Source organism: Echinops telfairi, unplaced genomic scaffold (assembly GCF_000313985.2).
Source record: "Echinops telfairi isolate 266 unplaced genomic scaffold, ASM31398v2 ScPeMD7_1;HRSCAF=3_1, whole genome shotgun sequence".
Lineage (NCBI taxonomy): Eukaryota > Metazoa > Chordata > Mammalia > Afrosoricida > Tenrecidae > Echinops > Echinops telfairi.
In genome coordinates this window covers 3,490,048-3,514,637 of record NW_022103897.1, presented here as the reverse complement: position 1 = coordinate 3,514,637, position 24,590 = coordinate 3,490,048, and positions in this window count along the sequence as shown.

The following is a 24,590-nucleotide window of genomic DNA, read 5'->3' as shown; positions in this document are numbered from 1 at the left end:
TCATTAAGATGGAGAGTAGATATTTGTTTGACCTTTGCCTCATGGCAGCATTTCTCTTTGTCTAGCTAGAGATCAGATAAGGCCATGCAGTTTACTGGGTTGTTTTCTGGAATGAATATGAGAAGTTACATTTTGATTATTTTGTTTGGTTGTTGTCTTTGGCTATGCTATTTTGAAATGCTGAAAATGAATGCAATTCATCTATATTTTGAGCTTAGGGGCTAAATCACCCATAGAATTTTTCAGAGGCGCTTAGTGAAAATGGCTGACAGAAGGCCAAAATGACTGACAGAAAGTCTGGCTTGATGCTGTCAGAGGCTTTATCCCACATTTTATATCAGTGGGATAGTTTAGATTAGGATTAAGATAAACAAAATAAGGATTGAACATGACTGTTGTAAGAACTGAGATTAGTATCTGATTCTACTTTGTTTATACAGATTTTTTCTGCTTATTATTGTTGATTTAATGATTGTTAGAAATGATTATTGGGAAGTATGAAAATAGAGAGTTTATAAACCTTGTCTTCAGCCATTAAACTTTGAATCTTTAAATGGGTTAGGATATGCCTGCAAAGAAGGCTCTGTAAAGATAAGCCCCATCCAGTGCTTTGGAGTACTCAGGACATTTGCATTCCAAGAGATTTGCTTAGTGAGTGGTTGACAGATTAAAGAAAAAGGAACTCTTTGGCCCTTTGAATCTTGAACTAGTGGCTTCTGTCAGAAGCTGGAAAAAATCTGGATCCCTGAAGAAACTCCCTGCTCTAGGAATTAACTGTTAAAGGGAGCCTGTGGTCAGGCTGAAATGATTGCTAGGTGACCACCTGGATCTACTTGTTGAATGGAAGTGAAAGAAATGCAGCAATAAAGAGACAGGTTGAGTCTGGTCACTGACACCCATGCACCTGGTTTACAGGAACTAGAGGAGAAGATGAAAGTGTGTTGACTGGTCTGAAGTTCATGACCTAGCACAAGGGACCTAGGGTTGTTGAGAATTTGTGATGGGCCCCATGGTCAAAAGGCAAGGCAAGAGTGGGCACCCTGGTGAGACTAAGTGAGACAGCCCACATTGAGCTGACCAGAATTCGACCAGATGAAGAGAAGTTTTTTGAGCCTGTGAATTGGAGCATATTGCTTCTGATTTTATGGATGGCATGTCCTGATTTGACTTTGCTTATGGATATGGACTTCACACATTCCAAATAGAATGAAAATTTTTCACATCAAAGAATATGATTGTCTCCTCAGAGCACTGGGTTGATGTAAGTGGGCGGTATAGAAATTGGATACCCAAAATGGGGAGGATAAAGGCATGAAGTAGTTGGCTTAAAAACTCTCTTTTTAAAAAAATACTTTTTATTGGGGGTTCTTACATCTCTTCTCACAACCCATACATTCCTCCCATGTGTCAAGCACATTTGCACATACGCTGCCATCATTATTTTCAAAGCATTCTCTTCCCACTTAAGCTCCTGATATCAGCTCCCCATTTCTCCCCCCTCCTTCCCTCACACTCCTTCTCTCATGAACCCTTGATAAGTTGTAGATTATTTTTTCCATATCTTACATTGTCTTCCATTACCCCTCACCTAATTTTCTGTTATTCATCGCCCTGGGAGGGGGTTCTACTTTGATCCTCATCATTGATTCTCCCTTTCTCCCCCAACTGTCCTCTAATCCCCCTGGTATCTCTACTCTAGTTGTTGGCCCTGAAGGGTTTATCTATACTGGATTCCATGTGCTGTGGGGGCTTTTATCTGTAGCAGTGTGCATGCTCTTGTCTAATTTGATTTATAGGGTAGAACTGAAGTCATGATAGTGGGTGGAAGGAAGCACCAAAGAGCTAGAGGTAAGTTGTATGTTTCAATTGTGCTGTACTGCACCCTCCTTGGCTCATATCTTCCCTATGACCCCTTTGTGAGGGGATGTCCAATTGTGTACAGATGGTCTTTGGGTCTCCACTCCATTCCCCCATCCCCACCCCATTCACCTTGGGTATGGTTTTATTCTGGGTCTTAGATGCCTGATACCTGATCCCATTGATACCTCATGATCACACAGGCTGGTGTGCTTCTTCCATGTGGGCTTTGTTGCTTCTGAGCCAGGAGGCCACTTGTTTATCTTCAAGCCGTTAAGACCCCAGATGCTATATCTTTTGATAGTCTGGCACCATCAGCTTTCTTCACCACATTTGCTTATGCACCCATTCTGTCTTTAGCAATCAGGCTTACAAATGCTTATAGGTGGGGGAATATATTCATAGGATTATAGGGTTGAGATGTAGGTGTTACTGAACTGCAAATTTTTAGGCATAGAATATTGTTGTTTTGTCACTTATAGAATATTATGTTTAAATGAGGATGGCACATATCCCATTAGGTACAGGCATGATTATTATTATTGTTTTGTTAAAGATTACATATGGTTAAAGAGGTGTGTAAAAGTGTCAGTTGACAAGGGGTGGTCGGTGGTAGTTACATAATCTGGTGTCAACTAGTGGATGGGGTGGAGTTTGGCCTGTCAATCAGGTCACAGCTTGATGACCACCTTTTGAGGCACTAAGGAGATAAATAGCTCGCTGAAGGCTGGACACACACACTCTTTCCCTTGAAACATTCCTGTTGAAAAGTCACATGGAGCTACACTGATGGCAGCCAGAGTCCTGGAACTGGAGGAGCCATATGGAGACCCCTGCCAGTGCTGAGATGCTTCCACCACCACTGGATCCACAAGAGTTTCCAGCCACTGATCTGTGATATTTCTGCACTCAGTGTCATTCCATGATTGCATGAGTCTAAAGAGGAATTTATAAACTGGTATTGGACATATGGGTTAATATCAGACTTAAAGACTTGATCTGGATTGGGCTGGCATGTTTTCCATAATACAATTGCTCTTTTAAATAAAGCTCTATCTTATATACATATGAGTGTCTATGAATTTCTCTCATCAACCCAGACTAACACATGCAGGAACTCACTGTTATAAGCACAATAACGAAAGGACTGCACTCTCCCTACACAGTATACAGGGTTGATAAGGGACTCTGGCAGATTCAATATACTCCTCATTTACCCCAACCATCATAACCAGTGTAACCTGTACCTTCCATCTCAGTAACACACAACCTCCTTTAACTTACCAGCTAAAATTGAGTCTACCATGACCCTCTTCTACAACTCATTAAAAAGGACTCTACTTAACAGCAAGGCTTCCTATGATTTATACCACCACTTAAAACCTTCTGAGCACCTATACCCAAATCTCCCAACTCACCCATCTAATACTCCCTTCTCAGCTATACACAATATGTTTTCCAACACCTAGCTGATCCTCCTCTAAGCTAAAGAGTCACCTCCACCCCTTCCAGAAGACTACATACCTCCTTCCATTCAACCAACATGCAATTCAAACTCCCAACACCAGCAGCCACCATGAAAAATGAAGAGAAACAAAAGTAAATTATTGAAGATGACCCAAACCCAACAGTTTACACAAAAGAAGCAGCCCTTGAACTGCCTGAGAAAGAATGCATACGAATGCTGCTTAGAGCTATACAAGATCAATCCTGAAAACTGATGAAAAAATATAAATACTAGAATCCTCATATCAAAGGAAAATCCAGGCATCAAGGAATGATGTATCAGAAATGAAAAAAAAAGGTGAATGATCTCACCAATAGAATAAAAGAAGTGGAAAATTATATCAGCGATGTGGAAGACAACCAAGCAGAATTCTGCAAATGAGAGAAACTATTTTTTAAAAGGGAAAGAATCTGAAGAAAGCCTAAGGATGATATGGGATTCCATGAAGCCAAACAATATTTGAGTTATTGGGGTCCCTGAGCAGGAGGAAATAAATAAACCTGTAGTTAAAATGGTAAGGGAATTCCTGGAAGAAAGTTTCCCCAGTAACGCAAATGAGGAGACGATAACCATCCAGGGAGCAGAGAGAACACCAAATAGATCAAATTCCCCTGCAAACAAATTAAGACACACAGTAGTCCAATTATCCAACTGCAAGGAAAAGGAAAGAATCAGGAAAGCAGCTAGAAAGAAAAAAGCACGTAAGAATAGGCTCAGACCTCTCCACGGAGGCCATGCAGGAAAGAAGGAATTGGAGTAACAGTCTGAAAGTTGAACGAAAACAAATGCAATCCATGAATCCTTATTCAAGCAAAGCTTTCCATCAAATGCTAGGGAGAAATTAACGCTTTCTCAAACACGGAAACATTTAGGGAATTTGTGAAAACAAAACCAGCATTACAAAAAATACTTTTCAGTTCATTATGGGCAGAAAAACAATTGTAGCACACAAATATGAGACCACCACAGGGTGTAACACCATACAGAAACCAACACACTAAAAACAGTACCCCAAACATCATAGATCAAATGGCAAAACCAAGACAAGAATCATCTCCACACACGCGCGCGCGCGCACGCGCACACACACACACACACACACACATCACCCCATAAAAGGGAAAGAATGGAAAATATCAAACACAAATAGTATGAGATGACAGCAACTACTCTACATTTAGTATAATGACGCTGATGCTAACGGTTTAAACACACCTGTTATAAGACAAATAGTGGCAGACTGGATTAGACAACAGTGCCCATCAATTTGCTGCCTTTAAGAGATACATCTCAAGTCATAGATAAAAACTGACTGAGAGTGAAAGGATGGTGGAAAATTACTAAGCTAAGAGCAATCACCAAAAAGGGGTGGTAATAATTTTTGACAAAATAGACCTCAAGATACATGACATTACAAGAGATAAGGATGAACATTACGTAATGCTTAAGGGATCAGTAGATCAAGAACGTATAAATATAATAAACATACATGTGTCCAACAAAAGAACATCGAAATTTGTCAACCGAATTCTATAAGCAATGAAAAGAGAAATCACCAGATATACAATTACAGTAGGTGATTTGAATATACTGCTCTCAGAGAAAGATAGACAGAAAGGTAAGAACCTCAATAAAGGCACTGAAGAGCTAAACAACACAATTGAACAACTTGACCTATAAAAAAAAGTTCACACTCTTCAATGCACACAGCTCATTCTCAAAAGCGGACCACATGACGGGAGACAGGCAAACCTGAGAAAATTCCAACACATAGAGGTCATTCAAACCACCACAGTGCTATAAAGTAAGAAATCTACAATTAAAAGAACAAAAACCAAAGACAAACACCTGGGGACTCCATAAGACTCTTCCTCAAAGGAGACTTTGAGTATTAGCCAATATTACAGAGGAATTTAGGAAGTTCCTAGAAACCAATGAGAATAACAATGCAACCTATCCAAACCTGTGGCACACAGCAAAGGCAGTTATCGGAGGTCACGTTATTGTAATAAATGCACACATGAAAAAAAGAGGGAAGAATTATGGTCAGCACCTTCAACAGCTAGAACAGAGTCAACAGCATAATCCTTCCAACAGCTAAAGAAAAGAAATCATAAAAATTAAAGCAGAGATAAGTGAACTGAAAAACAAAAAATAATGGGGGAAAAAGAAAACAAAAAGTCAGTTCTTTGAAAGGATCAACAAAATCAACAAACTACTAGCAAACTTAACAAAGGATTAAAAGGCAGAGGCATCAATATGTAGATTTAGGGATGAAACAGGGAAAGTCACAGACCTAATTGAAATAAAAGGATAAATTACACAGTACTATAAGAGACCTTATTCAATTTTATTTCAACAAATTCAATAATTTGGAGGAAATGGACAAATACCTGGAAAATCACTCAAGTCACCCAAATTAGTGCATTTGGACATTAAGAACTTGAACAGACTTATAGCAAAAGAAGAAACAAACAAGGTAATTCAAGAAACTCCCAACTAAGAAAAGTCCCAATCCAGATGGCTTCACAGGAGAATACTACCAAGCATTCAGAGAAGACTGCCACCAATCCTACATAAACTCTTCCAGAACATTGAAAGGGGTAGCAAACTTCCAAACTCATTCTATGAAATCAGCATAACCCTTATACCAAAACCAGGCAAAGACCCCACAAGAATAGAGAATTACAGACTAAAATCTCTCATGAGCATACAAATCCTCAACAAAATCTTGGACAATAAAATCCAACAATATATCAAAAATAAAATACATCATAACCCAATGGGATTCATACCACAGATACAGGAATGTTTCAACATTAGAACAAGGAATATAATCCACCATATCAACAAGAATAAGGACAAGAAACATGATTGTATCAATTGAAACAGACAAAAAAAAAAAAAAGGACAACATCCAATACCCATTCCTAAAAAACAAATACTCTAGAAAATAGGATGAGAAGGGAAAATCCTGAATGCAATAAAAGCCATATATGAAAACCAATAGCCAATAATCAATGGAGAAAAGCCAAAAACATTTCCACTGAATAAGGGAATCCAACAAGAATGCCGCTTATGCCCACTTCTAGTCAATATTGTGTTGGAATTCCCAGCCAATACCATAAGACAATGGCAAGATATCAATGGTGTACAATAGGATAAAGAAGAAGTGAAACGTTGCTATTTGCAGATATTAAAATTTTATATATTGAGAATCCTAAGGGGTTCCCAATAGGATTTCTGGAAACAAAAGAGGGGGTTAGTTGAGGGGCAGGATACAAGATTAACAAGCAGGAATCAATTGAATTCCTACATACCAGTGATGGGAATACAGAAAAAGATATCAAAGACTCAGTAACATTCATAATAGCCACTCAAAAGCTGAAATACCTAGGAGTAAACCTAACCAAAAAACTGAAAAACCTGTAAGAAGAAAACTACAGAACTTTACTACAAGGAACCAAAAGGGATCTACATAAATGGAAGAATGTTCGTGTTCATGGATTGAAAAGACTCAATATTGTGGAAATGCCAATACTACCTAAAGCAATCTACAAATTCTGTGCAATCTCAATCCAAATTTCAGCATCATTCTTCAAACAAATGGGAAAACTGATTACCAAGTACATATGGAAAGGGAATAAGTCCAGCGTGGGCAAAGAACTCCTCATGAAGAAGAACAACGTAGGTGGTCTTGTATTACCTGACCTCAAAACCTACTATACAGCCACAGTTGCCAACAGCCTGGTAATGGTATAATGATAGGTACTCAAAGCAAAGGATCAGTATAGAAAACCCAGAAATAAAAACATATGCATATAGACAACTGATTTTTTTTTACAAAGCCACCAAAAGCATTCATTGGGAAGTAGAACCCTCTTCAATAAATGTTGTTGGAAAATTTGGATATACCTGCAGAAGAATGAAACAAGATTCATATCTCACCCCACGCACAAAAACAAACTCAAGATAGATCAAAGACTTGAATGTAAAATCCAAAGCTATCAGGATCATCAAGGAGAAAATTGGCACAAAGCTAGGAGCCCTAGTGCAGGGAACATAAAGGCTATCAGAAATAACTAAGGAAACACACTTCATGGAAGATAAAATAGATGAGTGGGACCTAGTAAAATTAAAACACTTTTGTACATTGAAATACTTTATTAAAAAAGTTCAAAGAAAGCCCACAGACTGGGAAGATATTTAGTAATGACACAACAGAAAGAGACTAATTACTACAGTAGAGAAGGTGGAGAAAAAGGGAGAGTATCCCAGTGGGATTTATACCACAGTTAAGAGGTCGATATAGAAAGGGAATATTTGGAAACTGATTGTGGTAGCAATTGTACATTCTACTTGACACAATTGAAATTTGGAATGATAAATGATATGTATTAAATCTCAACTAATAAAAAATACATTTGGTGAATCTACACAAGGATTAAGCCTCTGGTGATTTCCCTCTAACCATAATTGAGGGATGAGAAAAACCCAGTGATCTAGAGTATTGGAGAGACAACTATAGTAGATTAAAGTGATAAGTCTGACATGAACGGAGAAAACCTTTCCACTTGATCTCTCTTCTGATACACTTTGTGCTTGCTCTGGTTTTTAATATGTATTGCCTTTTTTTCATATTGAGGTTTGTCTCTGTTGCATTTTGTCAATGTTGGCAGCCTTCTTTACTCTCTGCTATGTGTTTTTCTATGTTTTTGGCATGTTGGTATGTTGTTGGGTGGGATACAGAAAGATTTCTCCCAAGTTGTCTCCCCCAAATATATGTGTAGCTGCTCACTACACATGATAAATGACTGTACACTAGGAGATCAATAAGAGTAGGTCAGAGGTTATTCTCCCTAAGGGTTATCAGTCATCAGATAAACCAGTCTGACCCACTCCCTTCTGATAAGGATAGTGATTGTTCCCTTGAAGGAGAGTCCAAAGGCAAGGCTGGGACCACTCAAGGATGACTAAGGCTAGGCTACTATATTGAGTCTAGGGTCCACCCATCTTGCCACATATGCACCCCTATTCCCTCCTTTTACTATTGCATGTACACCCCTAGGCCATCCCCCTCCTATTGATTGTATTACCTACGTTTCAACCCTTTCCTATGATGTACGTTGTTATGTGTAATCAGGAGGGTTGCATGCCCCCAAAGGTATATGTAACTTTTGGTTAGAAATAAATCACAGCTCTCTCCTGCCCTCTGTCTCCCACCTCCATGTGTACCACCAAGAGGAGCTGAAGTGAGCATGTTACCATGAAATGTGTCTGACTTCTTTATTTTACTCTCTCCTAACTCTCCTATTCTCTATGACTTTACTATAATCTTTATATATCATAACCATACAATTGCACCTATCCGACCCATGATATAGTTGTGAGAGGCTGGTTACCCCCACAGTATATGAAACCCAGGATAGGTCAGTCTATATAGACAAAAAATAGAAGGCTGGAGGTGAGGGAGGCGAGAGGGTAAGGGGAAGGGAGAAGTGATATCAAGTTGCTCAGGAAGGAACAAAATATTTTGCAACTCATTGTGGTGGTGATTGTACAATAAATGCTAGTTGATATGATTTAACTATAGAATGGTATGAAATCTGGATTAGCTCCTTATAAAATGGTTTTGGGGGGAAAACATGCCTTAAAAGGAAATCCATATCTCAATTTTGCAAATCATTTAAAGCATTAAATGTAGGCAAATGTGGAAAGTGAGCTAATAAAAAGTTGCAAGGGTTTGCGCAATTTTTCTTTTGTTTGGGCCTCAAGAAATTGTTGTCCAATTGATCTTTAAAATTCTTTCCTGATCTATTTCTCCAATCTCCCTGCCATGGTTCAAAGCAGCTGTTGCTAAATGCAAATTAATGATATAAGCTGCACAATCACATTTAAAATAGTCATTTTTAGGTTTTATATTATGTATCTGTGATAGGCTGATTCCCTGACAACTCAAATAAATTTTTTATACACAAGATTACATCCATTATCTTGGATTGTCTTTAGTGGACTTGGACAATTGATTTTTCCTGTACAATTTAATTTTGTAGCCTTAGCCTACATTTTAAGACTTATTCTACATTTTTTAGACTTAAAACTATAGGTATTAACATATTTTTATTTATGCTAACTTGCTTAATGCCAGTCTATAGCTCAGATTGAGGTCTTAGTGCTAGGAAGGACTGCATTTTTAATTTTTACTCAGAGAAAGAATATTTGTAGGAAAAAAAAAGGTGGGGAGGGAGAGAATACTAGTACTGTTTCGAAACACTAGTTAAGTTTAATGAGAAGCAGATCCTAGTATTCCATTATTATAAATATTGGAAAGAGGTGATTTACACCAATATAAACATTACAATAGAAATCTGGAGAAAAATAATGTAATTTAAAAGAAAACCTGTATATCTGGGATTCACAAATTGTAAATTCAAAAGTGTCTTTATGTTATAGTAACAGTGTGATGTTCGAATTTAACAGTGCAGGTTCGAGCTTGTTAAAAAAAGAAACAATAACTTTTTTAAAACCTAATTTTACAGGACTCCCCTGTACTACTGTATGGCTAAAGAATTATAAGCAACACTAGATGGGATAGGACAAAATCTTACTGTCATGGAGTTTTATCTAACTCATAGTGAGCCAGTAGGTATAAATGTCCCTTAGTTTATCGATCGAGTCTATAAATCTTTATAGAAGTAGAGAGCCTCATCTTTCCTCTTTGGAGTGGCTAGTGGTTTCAAACTTCTGAACTTTCAGTGAGTAGTCCAATACATAATACACTATGCCATCATCTAGAAAAAACAGATGAATTATTAAACTAATGTATAGCCTGTAAATCACACACATACATACACAATTTCCAATGAGATATAGCATTTCATACTTACAGTGTATATTTTTAATAGTTCCTTTTATTTATTTTTTTCTACAGCAGAGTAGGTAAAACTGTTCCATATATTCTGTAATATGTTCATTGTGGTAGTTACATAATTTCATGTCAACTTGAAGTGTAGGGGTGGAATCTAGCCTGTCAATCAAGTTACAGCCTGATGGGCCTCTTTGTGGGCATGACCTTCTCATAAAGAGGGTCCTGGGAACCTCCCCGCCCCTCTCTGCTTCACCTTCCTGTTGCCAGCTACTTCAAGTCACACTGATAGCAGCCAGACTCCTGCTATCAGAGTCCACCACCATTGGATCTACAAGACTTTGCACCCACCAGCCTGTGATCTTCTGCATTCTGCATCACTGCATGTGGCTGCATGAATCTGAAGAGGGATTTATGGACTAGTATTAGACTTATGAAGTAGTATCAGACTTATGGACTTGATCTTGACTGAGCTGGGATGTTTGCTTGATATATAACTATTTCTTGGTATAAAGTTCTCTCTAACATCTGTGAGTGTCACTGGATTTGTTTCTCTAGTCCACTCTACCTGACACATTCATGAAAAAAGAAAATGCTTTTGCCTAAAAGTTTATGAAATAATTCACATACCCTATTTTTCTTATTGCTTTGTAAAGCATATTAGCTTTTTAAAGGATGTAAAAAGTTCCAACACAGTGATTCAGTTTTGTTTATACAAAAGTATAATTCGATTGACTTTGCAGTGTATGGGTAGTTTTTATGCACTATCTCTTATGAATTAGAGATAAAATTTGAGCACTCTGTTTGAAGAAAGTCATGAACAACAGTGAAAGCCAAAAATCTCTTTGCAGAAGCCCCTCATGGATTTATCCTCTACTGAATTCCTTTGGATCATTAACCAGGAATGTGAACAGACTTACACTCAGGCAGATACTAGTCTAGATTCTCACTGCCATTGAATTGATGCAGACTCATCGTGACCCATTAGAGCAGGGTGGAATTGTTCCTGTGAGTTTCCAAGATCTGTCTTTCTCCTAGGGAAAGGCTGGTGGTTTGAACTGCTGATCACGTAGGCTGAAGTCGAACACATAATCACAATGCCACCAGGACTCAGACAGAGTGCATTGGGAAATAGATTGCCTCTTATTCCCTAGCCTTCCCCTTAGGGGTCTAACCTGAGTGTATTCTAATGGAGATCATTATACTAGGGTTGCATAGTCATGGATTATGCCAGGACTGCCTAGGTTGGAGGGCCCTGGATCAATCTTGTAAACTTCTCTGTCTAACATAATGTGCATGTCTCAATCATGGTCCCCTCCCAGCCTCTGTAGTCCCACCTGTAACTGTGATGCATTGATCTTCCACCAAACATGCTTTTGTGACGGTTTCCTTTGCTCTCCCTTGTCCTTTTTAAGTCCCTGAATCTTAGGAAACCCTCAGATGCCATTATGCCTTGTGCTAATGATCTCCCTCATCCAGAAGCTGTCTGTCTTTGACCTGCTAAAGACAAATTAATGTTCTCCTTGAACTTTATTTGAGTTTTGGGGCCTCTTTTGTACCCTAAAACATCTCATATCAGTTTGTTTGGGTCCCCAAAGAGAATTTAAGAGCATTAGTCTACATTTATCATCTTTAATTATTATTCTCTTGTGCTCTGGGAAAAAGACCCTGGATTAAAGCGTGTTCTATAAAGACCCCTTTATTAAGGATTAAACACAACAAAGGCAAAACTGTCAATGTGTACACAGTACATAATCCACTGGACTCCTCCAAATCACAACTTTGTTTTTTCTTATATAAGATGAAGAACAAAGGATATTATCACAAGTTCATAATTGGCAGTAAATCAACTCATCACTGTCACAGGCAAGATTATACAAGTGGGGAGAGCACCCATAATTAGGATATATAATTGGAGACTGAAGAGGGTTACAGGATTGGTTGTGGGATTTTGATTGCCTGGCTACTTTGTGGTCAACTTTTATCTGACATTAGATAATATGCATCAGCCGGCCAATTTGGAGAAACACTCAGGCAAGTTCCCTAATTCTTTGTGTGAGCACTTTCTACATTCTAGTTAGCTACTCTTATGTACCCTCTTCCTGAGGATAAACTGCTCCTTCTTCAGCTTGCCTCAGACGTTGTGCCTAAGAATAGCCACATTGATATTTTAATGGCCAGAAAGCATTGGGGAAGAATAAAGAACACAAATAATGTTTGAACTTATGTCAAGCCTCAAAATGGAGTCAGGGCCCCACTGTCGATTCCTACTATAGAATTCAAGCTTTTTCTATATGAATGTATGTGTGATATTCACACAAATCTATATGATCCATATAGTTAGATAATAAAATAAAGTGTGCTATAAGTAAATTAAAAAAGGGCAAATATTACATGAGACCACCATTACAAAATGTCAAGAAAAAGTTTTCTTACCAAAAGAAACATTATTTAATGGTTACCAGGGATGCAAGGAGAAGGACAGGTAAACTATTAACTAGAGGGTAGATACATCTCCACTTGCATGAAAAGAAATGCAAAGATGGATAGAATAGATGAGACAGATAGATGATAGATAAATAGATAGATAGATAGATAGATAGATAGATAGATAGATAGATAGATAGATAGATAGATAGATGAGAGCTTAAATTCTTGCAGAAGATTATTGTTAGATCTCTCCGTCTCATGGGAGATATATACCTCAGTCCTTGGCTTCACGTGAGAAAGAATTCCCGTTGTATGAAAGTTAGAAGCAGTTTCAGGTTTTACAACAAATGGAACACAAGCCAACGAGAGTCCGCGGTGTGGTTGACGGAAGCAGCACAGCGCGTTGGGCTGTGCAGCCTGGTCCTGCTGAACTGGGTCGGAGCCCCTGGGAGAGAGTGCCAGAGAGAACACTTCTGGCCTTTTCACTCCCCGTTGGGAGGCGTGGTCGACGATACTGGTGGACCCCATTGGCTGAATCAAATTCACCTGGCCTAGATGGGCCAATCCTGGTGAACGCCCACCAAGGTGTACCACCCCTTCCGGGCCAGGAGCTTGAACCTAACAATTATGGCTTATCGTGGAAGCCATAAATCCATTTTTTAGTCTCCACATGGACTCAGCTACCATTAAATTATTTATGATTATTAATCATCAGTGAGAATAGCCTTGACCTATGGCAGTGTGGACTAGAAAGTAGATCGCTACTACTCCTGCCGTCAGTCCAGAGAGCAGTAGTCTGTCTTTAAAGGCTTGCCTCGGCATGCCCTTCTGGGAACGTGGGGTACTGAGGTCCACATGGATTATTAGTCATAACGTGATTCTTTTGATCGGAGTGCTCCAGAACCAATCCTGGAAGCTTATCTAGCATAATGAATATGACCCAATCATGGTCCCACTTTCTCTTCTAGTCCCACCTCCACCTGGGGTATCCTGATCAGTTGTCAATCATGCTCTTATAACCGTTTCCCTGGTACCCCCATGTCCTATTTAAATGGCACATTTTCTGTAAAACCTTGAATGCCATTATGGCTTTCTGCTGAGGATCTTTCTCGTGCGGATGAACAGTCTTTGTCTGGTCTCTGTCCTAAGACTTAATCAATGTGTCTCTATAATTATATTTCAATTTGGGATCTGTTTTGTCCCCTACAATAATAGGTAGATAGGTAGGTAGATGGACAGATACACAGATGAACAAATGTGTGCTTGGTGAAAAAAACTAAGTAAATTCTGAGAAACAAAGTGCATCGTTTTTCCTATGGAAGCAGCATATTAATACAGTAGCCACTGTTATATTGTTGTTCAGTGCTGTCATGTCCTTTCCAACCCATAGAAACCCTGTGGACAACCTGCACACTCCTCACAATTGTTGTACTTGAGCCCATGGTTGTCAATCCATCTCATTGAAGGTCTTCCTCCTTTTCGCTGGCCGAGCATGATTTTCTCTTCCAGGGACCGTGCTCTCTTCAAAATATGTTCAAAGTATGTGAGACAACATTTGAATATTATCATGTCGAATGGGAATCCTGGCTGTAATTCTCCCAGGATAGGTGTGTTTATTCTTCTGGGAGTCCACAGGACTTTCAATATTCTTTGCCAACAACATAGTTCAAAGGATTCTAATCTTCTGCTGTCTTCCTTATTCATTTTCCATCTTGCACATGGCTATGAAGTAATTGTAAATGGAATGGCTTCAGTCAGGCACATCTTAGTTCTCAAAGCAGCCACTAATCCTTATAAAGGTGGCAACTCCACCTTGAGAAGGATAGACGGCATGAGAAAAAAGAGCTAAAATATTCCAGGAATGGTTTTATGTTTGTTATATAATAAATGAATGCATCATATAAAAATATCATAAATATATATATATTGTGTTATATAGTGCTATTACTGTTGTTGTTTGCTTTGGAATTAGTTGCCTTATGTACAACAGAACAAAACACGGTCCCATGTTGTACCATCCTCACAATAGTTTTTATGTTGGAGCCAATTGTGGTAGTCACTGTGGCAGTCCCTCTTATTTATTAATTTTTTTTGTCAAGGGTTTCATTTTATTTGGGCCCACAATCAATGCTCATGAAAGCAGCAAAAATCAAATGACATCTCTCATTTGGCAAATCTGCTGTACAAGACCTCTTTTAAGCATTGAAGAGCAAGAAAGTCACTTTGAAGACAAAGTGCACCTGAGCCAGGCCACAGTATTTTCTTTTTGTTTCTCTTTTAAAACATTTTATTGGGGCTTATACAACTATTTTTCCATACATACATACATACATTTTGTCAAACACATTTGTACATTTGTTGCCATCAATATTCTCCAAATATTTTCTTTCTACTTGAGCCCTTGGTATCAGCTCCTCATTTTTTCCCTTCCCTTCCCTCCCTGACCCCCTCCCTCACAAACCTTTGATAATTTATAAATAATTATCATTTTGCAGTCTCTCTTATTAAAGGTATCCCTCTTTACATTGCCTCTTTATTGCATTAAGCATGATGTCCTTTTTCAGTTGCTGGTCTAACCAGACAACATGATCAAAGTGTCTGAGACAAAGTCTCACGATGTTTGCTGTACTTCTTCCATGTCAGATTTTCTTTTTCTTTTGGTAGTCCATAGTACTTTCAATATTCTTCTCGGGGGCCATAATTCAAAGGCAATGGTTCTTCTTTGGCCTTCCTAATTCCATGTCCAACTTTCACATGCATACGAAGCCCTTGAAAATGCCTTGGTGTGGGTCAGGTGCACCGAACCTGCAGAGTAAGTTCCTTACTGTCAACACTGTAAAGAGGGCTTGTGGAGCAGTTTTGCCCAATGCAACGCACTGCTTCCTCTCTTGACTGCTGCTTCCATGATGACTGTGGACCCAAGAAACAAAATCCTTGACCACTTCAAGTTTCTCCATTTGTCACGATGCCATTTATTGGTCTAGTTCTGAGGATGTTTTACTTTCTCTAACATTTAGTTGTAATTCCTAGTGAATCGCAATCCTTATTTTCATTAGCTGGTGCTTCCATTCCTCGGCACCTTCAGTGTCATATGCAGAGTGAAAGTTGTTAATAAGCCTTCCCCGATCCCGATGGCACATTCTTCACCATATAATTCCGCCTTCCTGATATTTGCTTAAAATACAGAGTGAGTAAGTATGGTGAGAAGAAAATACCCTGAGCCATACAATTCCTGGTTTTAAATCATGCAGGATGTTCTTGTTTCAGTTGAACTACCGACGCTTGATCTATGTACAGGTTCTAATGATACCATGAAGTGTTCTGGAATTTGCATTCTTCTTAAGGTGGTCTATAATTTGTCATGATTCACACAGTCAAGTGCCTTTGCATAGTCAATAAAACACAAGTAAGCATCTTGCTGGTATTCTCTCCTTTCAGCCAAGATCCATGTGACATCAGCAATGCTATGCCATGTTCCATGCCCTCTTCGGAATCCAGCCGGAACCTCTGACAGTTCACTGTCAGTGTACTACTACAACCGTTGTTGGATGATTTTCAGCAAAATTTTACTTACGTGTGATATTAATAATATTGTTGTGTAATTTGCACATTTTGTAGGATCACCTTTCTTTGGAATGGATACAAATATGAATCTCTTCTAGTCAGTTGCCCATGTAGCTATCTTCCACATTTGGGGGCATTTTAAATGTTCCAATAAAACAAAACATATCAATTTTAATAATATCTAACATGTAATTGTTTTAACTAATTTACTATTTCTTTTTTTAGAACATTGAATAGAACATGTGGCTCACATAGTTAGTTCAATATAAATTTTTTTATTTTGTTTGGATGACATTAGCATGGAATTTCAGAAAATTATGTTAGATATTAAAGAGAAAATAATTATCAAAAATAAATCATAACATATAAAGATGTCCATTTTGAATATCTCATTGTGCTTATTAGTTTTCTATGAATGTCACCTGAAAATTGTGATTACCCAAATACAGAAAGAAAAGCAATCATATATATAACTACTACAGATAAAGGTATAAATCCACCAAAGTCATCTTTTCTTTATTTTTCATGGTGTTGAACTAAACAGTTTGATCTCTTTCTCCCTCTTTCTAGTGAGCATAATGCTTTGACTAAAATTAAGTGACTTTCAGACACAAAATCACCTGGAAAATGTGCACCATGTCATATGCATCTAAACTCTGATGACTTTCCCAGAATATGTCTGAACTGAATCTAGTTTCAGGGGCTTATGGTGACCTTGAGGGACAGGCTGAGAGGAAAAGGCAATCCAGGATGTACCATAAACAGGCAGTGAGAGAATTCTTCTTAATCAGATGTTGCCTTTAGTCTAAAAAAGGAAACAGCATATAAACCAGACTCCAGCTAGCTGCTGCCATTTATTTAACGAAGTTTTAGAACGGCAGAAACTTCACTACAGTCAGTGATTTATTGCCCAGGGTAGTTCAAGGAAACTCCCTCATGTGAGCTATTCATTTTCTTGTTCTGAGCATCCAAAATCATCTCAGCAGGAAAGGATGTGTGTCCATGACCTTGGAGGCTTTCTCCGGTTTGCATTTTCATTCGCTAAATAGGTCAAAGCACATTGTTTATTCTGTCCCGCAGCTCGAGCAATACTAAGGGATTCCCTTTCCTTAACATTGCCCTTTACCTTCCTCTTTCTTTAACTCTCACCCTCTGGGACTTGAATAAGCACTCACACAGTTTAAATCGTGGTTGTGTCTCCATGAACAACTGGTCCGGACGTTTCAACTGAATGAAATGGTCTAGGAGTTAATTCAGTTGACCGGCAGGAAGATGAATGAAAAGTAGTGGTATTTGCATTTTGCCATTCAAAAATCAATTATCCAGCACAATTAAATGGAGTTTTAGCATTCTAATTGCCTGTGTGTGTGTTTTCAATGGATGTGGTTTGGGGACACTAGAACATTTTAGCTTTATGGCTCCTATTTTCCTCAATTTTGTCAACTTTTTCTTTCTTCATCAAAATAATTATGTTGTAAATAATTGAATTTCCTATCCTTTTCCACAACCTCTTGTCTGTCAGTTTGATGGAATGCCGATTGAGAAGTTTCAACAAGCTGATGAAGCATGCCAATCATCTAGGCTAGGACATTTAGATGATAGTTACTTAGACAACTGATTGGAGAGATCCATATTGGTACACATTCCAAAGAAAAGTGACCCAATAATGCTCAAGTTATGGAACACTGTTATTAATGTTGTAGCGATATGTTGATAGGTAGCTTCCAGAGGTTCAGGCCAGGTTCAGAAGAGGATGTGAAACAAGGGATACTGTTGCTGATGTCAAATGGATCTTGGTTGAAAGAGAGAATACTAGAAATATGTTCACTTTTGTTATAATAACTATACTACACTATTCGACCGCGTGGATCATAACAAACCTTAGATAGCCTTGAGAAGTATGGGAATTCAAGAACACCCAATTGTGCTCATGACGAACCTGCACATTGATAAAGAGGCAGCAGTGCAAACAGAACAAGGGATTACTTTGTGGTTGAAAATCAGGAAAGGGGTGCCTCAGGGTCGTGTCCTCTCACCATAGTTGTTCAAATTCTATGCTGGGCAAATAATCAGAAAAGTTGGATCACGTGACGAATACTGTGTAAAGTTTGACTGTGTGAAGAAGACTGTGGCTTCAGTGTTGGAGGAAGGCTTATTACCAACCTACTATATGCACATGACACAACCTTTCTTGCTGACAGTGAAGAGGACTGGAAGTACTTGTTGATAAAGATCAAGAATTCACCCTCAGGAAGGGAACACAGAAGATATAGGTGCTATAGCAAAGTGTAGTGAAGAAATTAGATGGTGTCTGGCTATCAGATAAAATAATGTTTGTGGGTCCTAAAGGCTTGTATACCAAAAATGTAGCCATCTAAGTGAGATACCAACTAAGTCCACGTGGAAGAAGCACACCATCATCAGTGACCGAATGATTGTAAGTCATATAATCCGAAGCTGAAGGAGGGCATAGTATCAGCCCAAATTGTGAGATTCTGGTTTGCAGAAGGCGATGGATGACAGTGGGAGCCCAGCATACATGTGTGAGATCTACACAGGAAATACGCCTCCAGTGATTTCCCTCTATCCATAATGAAGGATGGGAATAAACTGGTTACAAAACAGATACAATGGAGAGATGACTATAGATCAAAATGATAAACCTGACTCGAACAGTTAAAAACTTACAGTTGATGCCCCACCATACACGTAGGGCCTGATCTGGTTTTCGACGTTTTCTATGTTGTTGGTTATTTCTCATATTAGGATTTAGCTGTGATGAATTTTGTTATATGCTCTTTTGGTTTTTGGCATATGAAACCTATGATCGATGAACCTATAGGGACAGCAAGTAGAGTAAGGGCTCCTGAGTGGTACAGTGGGGGAGGGCGGGGGATAAAGCGGGAGGAATAACAAGGAGTTCAAGAAGAAAGATAATGTTTTAAAACTGACCGTGGTAGTAATTGTACAACATGGCTTGATGTGATTGAACGATAGAATGATATATCTATATTAGCTCCCAATAAAATCCTTAAAAAATAAAAGATCACAAATTGAAGTCTTCAGTTTAGATTGCAACTCAATGTAAAGAAGAGTAACATTTTTTCAACTAAACCACGGTAAATAGAGAAAAGATTGAGATGGTCAAGGATTTCATCTTGCTTTGATCCATGACTAGTACTCATGAAAGCAGCAAAGGGCCAAAGGATGTAATGCATTCGGTAAAACTTCTGCATATGTCCTCTGCAAAGTGTTGAAAATCAAGGGTGTTAGTCTGAGGAATAATGTGCACCTGACCCAAGCCATGATATTTTCCATGGCCCCATAAGCATGTGACCATTAAACACTGAATAATGAGTCTAGGGAAGAGGTTGGGGGGAAATATTGATAGGATTCTAGGACAGCTGACTGGTAAAATAATTACAGTTGTTAAACATCAAATATTTTTGTTTTGTTCACTTATGAAATATAAGACATAAGTGGATTAGTGCAGTTTTGTTTGCCCATCTGTTAGCTGGATCATGTTAAGTTTAAGTATGATTTTATTTTTGTCTTTGTTTGGAGATAATGTATGGATAATGAATTGTATACAAGTGCCAGTTGACAAATGGTAGACAGTGATGGTTTGGTTTTGTGCCAATTTGCTGCATCTGTGGGAAGGTATGAGTGGAGTCCACCTCTCAATCCAAGCAGCCTATTTATGTCTCTTTTGGGGTGTGACCTATTTAAAAGACACCCTGTGGAGAACTGGCCCCTCTCTCTTTTTCCTATTCTCCTCCCTGCTTCTTGAGTCCCGTGTCTGGGCTATGGGGCCAGTGAGAGCTGTAGGGTCCTTGTATATTCCTGTCGATCTGGGATCTACATGACTCTGCACCCACCAACCTGTGACCTTCTAGCTTTCTGCTTTGCATTCTTGTTTCATTGGCCAACAACTGTGTGAGTTTGAAGGCGTTATTATCTGTCCCATGGACTTTGCTGGGATTTTCCTTGGTATAAATGTATTTCTTGATATAAAATTTTTGATTATATATATATGAATATCACTGGGTTTGTTTCTCTAGAAAACCCAGCATAATGGTTTGGTATACACAAATAGAGTTAAAATTTTTTATTTCTATGTCTAATCTAAAATTCTTCCAATGCTAGTAAGAAGGGGGGCAACCTTAAACCTACCCCGCCCCAAATTTTTGTTAGAAATTTTTGTATTGTTATAATTTTTAATACAATTTTTATTGTAAAATTTTTGTCATAAATTTACCCATCCTTGTTTTAAAACAAGGACTTAAAAAATCTCTACTAACTTATTTGTAAACAGCAAGGATATGTTCATAATGAAAGAATATATAATCAACTAGAGATTCCAAGTACATTTCTAGGGTACATCTAAATATATAGGTAAGAACAAAAATAGCGTTTGCTAGTTTTCCAATCAAGAACCTCCTTCTATTGGGCTGAGATCGTATGCATTTTTATCAATGAAAAACACCCTCATAAGCATTAAACTCATATAAAAATAGACTAAAACCCAAAATTCACTGCCATCACATCAATGCTGACTCATATGACAGAGTAGAATTGCCCTAGTGGATTTGCTGGCCATGCAACTCCATGGTTCAGAGGTTGGTGGTTTTAAACTGATGATCTTGCAGTTAGTCTGAATCATAATCCACTATGTTATCAACACTTCCATTTTTTTCCCTAAAGTGATATCTCTTAATCCTAAAATTTGATAATTAGATTTAAGTACTGGCCACTTCTGTTTATGGCTTTCCTTGATAACAGGAGTTTATGGTTTAATGTTAATGGGGTCAATTAATTTGGCAACAGCCTTAGCAATTCTCTCTACCAAGTTATTTTCCATAGCCTCTAAGAAAAGGATTCCCTAAGGTATATGGGAAAGTAAGAAATGGAGATGTGCGCCATGGGGTACAAGGGATAGTCGCATTAATGCTCTTTATCTTGGACAAACTTCCATCCTTTATTCCATTCTTATTTTTAAATCTAGAAAAACAGATATTTTAAAGGTTGACACAGGAGAAAAATCAATATTTTTCTAGGAAAACTTTTGTAATTGTGCAAGGGTAATTTTTTGTTAACTTTAGATTACAAGGGATATTGGTAGATCCAAGGAACAGGTTTTAAGGGATCTATTTTGGGCTTCCTCAGAGATAGGCAAATGCATTCAATTCACATCAGTTTTTAAAGTTGCTCAGAAGACAGATGGAATTACATTGGGTTTTTATTTTTTATTATAGCTAATTTAGTCTTCCTTTTAGCCAATATTGTAGATAAAAATTGCCCCCCTCTTGTTTTCTAATTACTGTTTCTGGTATTTCTCTGTTGGAAAGAAGCAAGAGTATAGACAGAAAATTATTTCTTCCATAGGGTGAACTGCAAATAACTGTTTCATTTAGCTCCCTATCTCTCACTTCTAAAAGTTAACAGGAAAGCCCATACTCAAGAGAAAGGGTCTTGCTCTTCCATTGGCCTGAAAGTCACAGCAAACAGATGAGAAAGTGCTAGAGTCAGCTCTTGTTTATTAACCTCTGCAACCACTGAAGTGGTATCACCCTAGGGACAGGGCTTAGATAAAATGATGGGCTTAACAGCTGACACTTAATAGCCATGTCACTATCTACCAGAAAGGTGCCAGATTCTCCATTTACTTGGAGAATGTTCCCCCGTGGGTGAAGGGGCACAGCCAGTGGCTTCTCTCTGCTTCTTCTGGCTTTCTTGGATGCCCTGACTTGTTACAATAATGGCATATTACATTTGATCTCCCCTACGTACTTGGATAAGTGAATTATTTAAATACTAATATCCTTTTATTCATAGCCCGTTTCTTCTCTAAAGTCTGTGAAAGTTCATGAGTCAATTTTACTGATGCTTTGGTTCCTATTATTTTCTAATTTAAGGCAATCTATTTAGCAAGGTCAAATCCTTTCTGAATCCTGTAACAAAAGCTGTGTTCAATTGTTTTCTGAATTCCATTCCTTTCCATGTTTTGCTTCCAATGTTAAATTTAAAATGTTATAGAGTCTTTCCTTACAGACATAGTCAGAGTTTCTGTAGAGAGACTTTCCCTGGACCTGTGTCATTGTCGTTGTTGTTCAATGCTCTCCAGTCAGTTCCAACTCATAAGGGCCCTACATACAATACTCAGTCCTGTGCTGTCCTGACAATTGTTGTTGTATTTGAGTCCATTGTTGCAGCCATTGTGTCACTACATATTGCCAAGGATCTTCCTCTTTCTCTGCTGCCCCACTGCTTGACAAAGCATCGTGTCATTTTCAACTGCTCCCTCCAGTTGACATGTCCAATGTACCTGAGATGAAGCCTCACGATCCTTGCTTCTAAGGAGTATTCTGGCTGGACTTCTTTCCAGTCAGAGAAGTTAGTCGGCTTGTTTGCTTAGGCAGTCCAAGATCCTTTCAGTATTTTTCTCCCGCACCATAATTCAAATGCATCAATTCTTCTTTGGTATTCCGTATTCATTGTCTAATATTCACATACATCTGAGGTGATTGAAAATACTATGGCTGGGTCAGGAGCACCTTTGTCCTTAAAGGAACATATGGTACTTGCCTTTCAACACCTTAAAGTGGTCTTATGTAGCAGATTCACCCAATGCAGTATATCTTTGATCTCTGGATTGTTGCTTCTGTGAACCTTGATTGTGGTTCCAAGCAAGACAAAGTCCTCAAACTTCAATCTTTTCTCCATTTCTTATAATGTTACTTACCTATAGGCCTAGTTGTGCGAATACTGAAAACTTCATAAATAGCAGAAAACATTGTTAGAAATAGTGCCAGAAGACGAGCCCTTCAGGTCAGAAAGCACTCAAAACGTGACTGAGGGAAAGCCTCTTCTAATTAGAGCTGACTATAGTGATGTGGATGCAGTATATCCTGTGGGAGTAACGACAGCTTCTCTAGATGCAAATTAAAAATGATAGTCTGTCTGGATATAACATCAATTTGGTGTATGTTTGTAAGGGGAGTGTTTTTCAATACTTCACATATTTCATTCAGGTCTCTTCTTGACTCCATGATTTCTGAAGAGAAGTCAGGTGCAATTCTTATTCTTATTCCTAAAGAGATAGGATGATTCGTTTTCCTCCAACTTCTTTCAAGATATTCCCTTTGTCTTTTGTTCTCTGCATTTTGACCATAATGTACCCAAGTATAGATATTTGTGTTCCCTGGTTTTCTCTGAACTTTCTCAAACTGCTCTTGTCTCGTTAATCTTGGAAACTATTACTTCAACCATGTCTCAACTTTCCTTCTAGGTTTTTCACTTTCTGATGTTCCAATTATATATATGGTAGATATTTTGCAATTGCCTCCTGGTAATTGGCTGTTCTGGGGGTTTTTTTGTTTGTTGGTTGGTTTGTTTTTCATTCCTCTTACTATTCACATTTAAGTTTGGGAAATGGCTGTACTATATCTTCAAATCCCACAATTCTTATCTAGGCTGTGTCTTGTCTACTGATGAGACAATCCAAGAAATTCTTCAATTCTTTTTCTTTTTTAATTCTTCATTTCTATTACAGGGCTTGTTTCCTTTTTCACCCCAAGCTCTTCTTTTTGATACTTTTCAACATATCTTCTTACAGTACACAGCTGTTCTTGCGGTTATTGTTTTCATTAGCACTTTGAATATAAATAATCCTAGTCATTTCAAGTTTCCTACCAGATACTTGTAACATTAGTGCTATATCTGACTCTGGGTCTGATAGTTGCATTGTCACCTCATATTGTGGTGTGTGTGTGTGGTGTGTGTGTGTGTGTGTGTGTGTGTGTAATGCCAGGCATGTGTATTACATGCTGTAAATATGAGTCAGAATAAACTCATCGACACCTGATGATATGGAGGGTTTAGGGGTCATCCTCACCCTCGAATCCCCAGATTTTGAGGTGGCAGTTTATTTTGCAATCCCAGATCTCTGAATACAATTTAAAATAGATCATTTTGTCAATTTTTTTCCTTGTAAGAATGGTATAAGTACTTGTAAGCTTTTCTATACCAGAGAAACAAGAATTCTCCTCATAATTGAATTCTTATTTTAAATCAAATGATCCTTAGGTGTGTATGCCATATCTTCACACGTATTTCACACTTTAGTTGAATTTGTTCACTGTTATCATTTAGTAAGACAAGCCCCCATCTCAGGAACACCTGAGAACTTATTTTAACATTCTATGCAAAGCAGGACCAGTGTGCTAGGGATGAATTTTTTAATTGAATGTCAGAAAGAAATTTTACTGCATTTTCCCATTGAACAAATAATTATTAAAGTTCTATAGGAAGAGATGTTCCTAGATCCTCTTTGTCTAGTTCCTTTATACACTGTTTTGAAATGACATT